Genomic DNA, 4,591 nt, shown 5'->3' with positions numbered 1-4,591 from the left:
CACCAACCCCACTTCCCCCCATCCCCAGCACCCAGGCCCAAAGAGTAGAGCTTAGGAAATATTAACCTGAAACACCATCAAAACTTTCTTCTGCAACGTTTAGAACAGTAGTAAGAGAGTAAGCCCAGCAGTGGGAGAGAAAGGCCATAACTCACCAGGCTCTTAGCCCTCTCCAGGGCTTAAGGGAATTCATTTCCAGAAATGTGTACAGAGCCTTTGCCACCGAGTCCCAGATGTGTTCCACCTGCTTATCCTCTGAACTTTAGATTGCATTAGAAGAGCTAACATTTGCTTGTTTAGAAGGGGGCTGAGCCTCTTCTCCACCCTTCTCCCTGGCCATTTGAGAAAGGTCTGAGAGTCAGAATGATTTTAATAAATGGAGACAGAACCCCATTTGGCCAACACTATTTTCATCAGTCTTTCATTTCATTATTTTTTAAAGACAGAATTCAAAGTGATTTTCAGATTTGGTTTAATTCCTCTATCTTTGATTCTCGAGTTTGTAAATTAATGAAGGATATTCTGGCTTGTAAAGTGGGAAAATTGAGTCAGGGAGTTAGGGAGTGATGCAGTCCAAGTTACCCAAGATTAGAAAAAGAAATTTTTTGGGGGGAGAGAGGTAAATTGGGAATTTGAGATATACACTACTGTATATAAAACAGATAACAAGGACCTATTATAGAGTATAGGGACCTATATTCAATACCTTGTAATAACTAATAGGGGAAAGAATCTGAAAAAGAATATAAATCTTTAACTGGATCAGTTTGCTGTATACCCAAAGCATTGTAAATCAACTATGTTTTGTGTCTGCTCCTGCTCAGTCATCTCTGACTCTTTATGACCCCATGGGCTGTAGCCCAGAAGCCTCCTCCATCCAAGGGATTCTCCAGGCAAGAATACTGGAATGGGTTGCCATTTCCTCCTCCAGGGAATCATTCTGACCCAGGGATCAAACCTGCATCTCCTGCATTGCAGGCAGATTCTTTACTACTGAGCCACCTAGGAAGCCTATGTATTTCAATTTTAAAAAAAGAAAAGAAAAAGGGGAATTTGAGAATCTGACCGCACAATGAGTTGATGAAACTCATCTAGAAGATTTCCAATTTTCTCCCTTCTCCCCTCAATGATCTCTTGGCAGCTCAGCATGATTATTCCCTAGACTTAGTCTATAGCTGTCTTTCCACAAGGCAGAAAATGAAGGCGAAGATAGACTCCATATGTTTAGAGTTGAAGTAATATTTTCTTTGCTACCTTGCCCCTCATCAAATCATGCAAATAATTTTTGCAGTCCTTGAGTCATGAAAAAAGGTTAAAATCTCCTTCAAGCCATTTGCATTTTTTGGTGTTAAAATGCTCTTCCACATGTGAATTCTGAAGGCAAAAATATTTGCACACAATGATTTTTATTAGGACTTTTACAACATATAATCTTTACAAACTACTTTCTTATGCAATCTTCCTCAGAAAGCAGTTCACTTAAGAAGGCAGTTTCTGAAAGTTGTCAGTTGCTAAGAAGTTACTAAGGAAAATCATTTATGTGCAAAATAAAATATCAATCAAATGGTTATAACGTAGAGTAAGGTCTCACATAAAAGAAAATAAAATGGAAAGATATAAAGGCACTCAAGCAAAGAGAGATCTAGAAATAGAATTAATTACTAAAAGTTTTTTCTCTGAAGTGCTAAAATGCCTTATCTGGTCGCAATCTCCTCCTTTCCCTGCTCCATGGAAAGAATTGATATGAAGAGGTGAAACTTACAAGGAACTGCTTCAACAGAAGCTGTGAGAAGGGAGGAGTCATTGAAACAATTCTTTTAACAAACAGTCAGTAGTTGACAGAAGCTACAAAATAACTATTTGCTCTAGGGCAATAAAATTATGGATCTGATCCCTCTGACATATTATATGACTTTAAATAAGAATTAAAGAGAAATTACAAAGATATTGAAAAATCAAGTCTTGGGAAAACACACTATGCTATGAACGATCATGTTTAGAATTCCTAAGAAATGAACTGAGTTTTGCCACATAGCTGGGTTTTCCCCAACTATTACCCAGAGATTCGTGCATCTGAAGCAAGGGGAACCAGAGATGGAATGCTAGTGCTTGCTAATATCCATGCCCTTCCTTTTCTACATAAACATACTGTGAGACCACATTCACATTCTCAATGTACAGTTAGGGGAGACCTCTTGATTGGATTTAGCCCTGGACTTATACAGTCACTGCTATGACAACCTGTAAAAACTCTCAGACCTCTCATGTGCTATATACACTACATTCTCCATCTTCCTTCATTTCTTTGCTGGATACAGGGTTTTCCACAGAGTGGAAGGTGACAGAACCACAAAATGTACATAGTCTGGATTCCTGAAATGCTGTGTGGAAATCTGCTGATCCATTTGGATTTGGGATATAACAAGAAACACATCTTTTATCGTGTTAACCATCTGAGGTTTGGAGGTTATTTGTTATGGCAGATAGGCTACCTTGCTTAATATAATGTTTATTAAAATTATAGGATCCTTACAAGACAAGGGTGTCCACTTTCACCACTATTATTCGACATAGTTCTGGAAGTCCTAGCTACAGCAATGAGAAAAGAAAAAGAAATAAAAGAATCCAGATCAGAAAAGAAGAAGTAAAACTCTCACTGTTTGCAGATGACATGATACTGTACATAGAATACCCTAAAGATAGGATCAAAAAATTACTAGAGCTAATCGGTGAATTTAGCAAAGTTGCAGGATACATAATCAATACACAGAAATCACTTGTGTTTCTATATACTAACAATGAAAAATCAGAAAGAGCAATTAAGGAATCAATCCCATTCACCAGTGCAACAAAAAGAATTAACTATCTAGGAATAAACTTATCTAAGGAGACAAAAGAACTGTACACGAAAAATTATAAGATGCTGATGAAAGAAATCAAAGATGACATAAACAGATGGAGAGATATGCCATGTTCCTGGGTAGGAAGAATCAATATTGTGAAAATGAATATACTACTAGATGCAATCTACAGATTCAATGCGATCCATATCAAATTATCAAGGGCATTTTTCACAGAAGTAGAACAAAAAATTTCACAATTCATATGGAAACACAAAAGACCCCAAATAGCCAAAGAAGTCTTGAGAAAGTAGAATGGAGCTGGAGGAATCAAGCTTTCTGACTTTAGCTTATACTACAAAGCTACAGTCATCAAGACAATATTGGTACTGGCACAAAAACAGAAATATAGACCAATGAAACAAGATAGAAAGCCCAGAAATAAACCCACGCACCTATGGGTACCTTATTTTTCACAAAGGAGGCAAGAATATACAATGGGGCAAACACAGCCTCTTCAATAAATGGTGCTGGGAAAACTGGACAGCTACATGTAAAAGAATGAAATTAGAACACTTCCTAACACCATACACAAAGATAAACTCAAAATGGATTGAAGACCTACATGTAAGACCAGAAACTATAAAACTCTTATAGGAAAATATAGGCAGAACACTCGACGTAAATCAAAGCAAGATCCTCTATGACCCACCTGCTAGAGTAACAGAAATAAAAACAAAAATAAACAAGTGGGACCTGATGAAACTTAAAAGCTTTTGCACAGAAAAGGAAACCATAAGCAAGGTGAAAAGAAAACCTTCAGAATGGGAGAAAATATTAGTAAATGAGACAACTGACAAAGGATTAATTTCCAAAATATATAAGCAGCTCATACAACTCAATACCAGAAAAACAAACAACCCAATCAAAAAGTGGGAAAAAGACCTAAACAGACATTTCTCCAAAGAAAGCATACAGATGGGTAACAAACACATGAAAAGATGCTCAACATTGCTCATTATTCGAGAAATGCAAATCAAAAGTACAATGAGACATCACCTCACACCAGTCAGAATGGCCACCATCAAAAAGTCTACAAACAATACATGCTGGAGAGGGTGTGGAGAAAAGGGAACGCTCTTGCACTGCTGGTGGAAATGTAAATTGATACAGCCACTATGGAAGACAGTATGGAGATGCCTTAAAAAACAAGGAATAAAAACATCATATAACCCAGCAATCCCACTTCTAGGCATATACCCCGAGGAAACCAAAATTGAAAGAGACACATGTATCCCATTGTTCATTGCAGCACTATTTACAATAGCTAGAACATGGAAGCAACCTAGATGTCCAGCAACAGATGAATGGATAAAGAAGTTGTGGTATATATGTACAATGGAATATTACTCAGCCATAAAAAGGAACACATTTGAGTCAGTTCTAATGAGGTGGATGAAACTAGAACCTATCATACAGAGTGAAATGAGTTAGAAGGAGAAAGAGAAATACTGTTTTCTAACATATATATATGGAATCTAGAAAAATGGTACTGAAGAATTTATTTACAGGGCAGCAATGGAGAAACAGACATAGAGAATAGACTTATGGACATGGGGAGAGGGGAGGAGAGGGTGAGATGTATGGAAAGAGTAAAATGGAAACTTACATTACCATATGTGAAATAGATAGCCAATGGGAATTTGCTGTATGGCTGTCAGGAAACTCAAACAGGGGCTCTGTATCAACCT

The sequence above is a fragment of the Oryx dammah genome, unplaced genomic scaffold (assembly GCF_014754425.2).
Source record: "Oryx dammah isolate SB20612 unplaced genomic scaffold, SCBI_Odam_1.1 HiC_scaffold_18, whole genome shotgun sequence".
Classification (NCBI taxonomy): domain Eukaryota; kingdom Metazoa; phylum Chordata; class Mammalia; order Artiodactyla; family Bovidae; genus Oryx; species Oryx dammah.
This window is presented reverse-complemented; position numbering follows the sequence as displayed.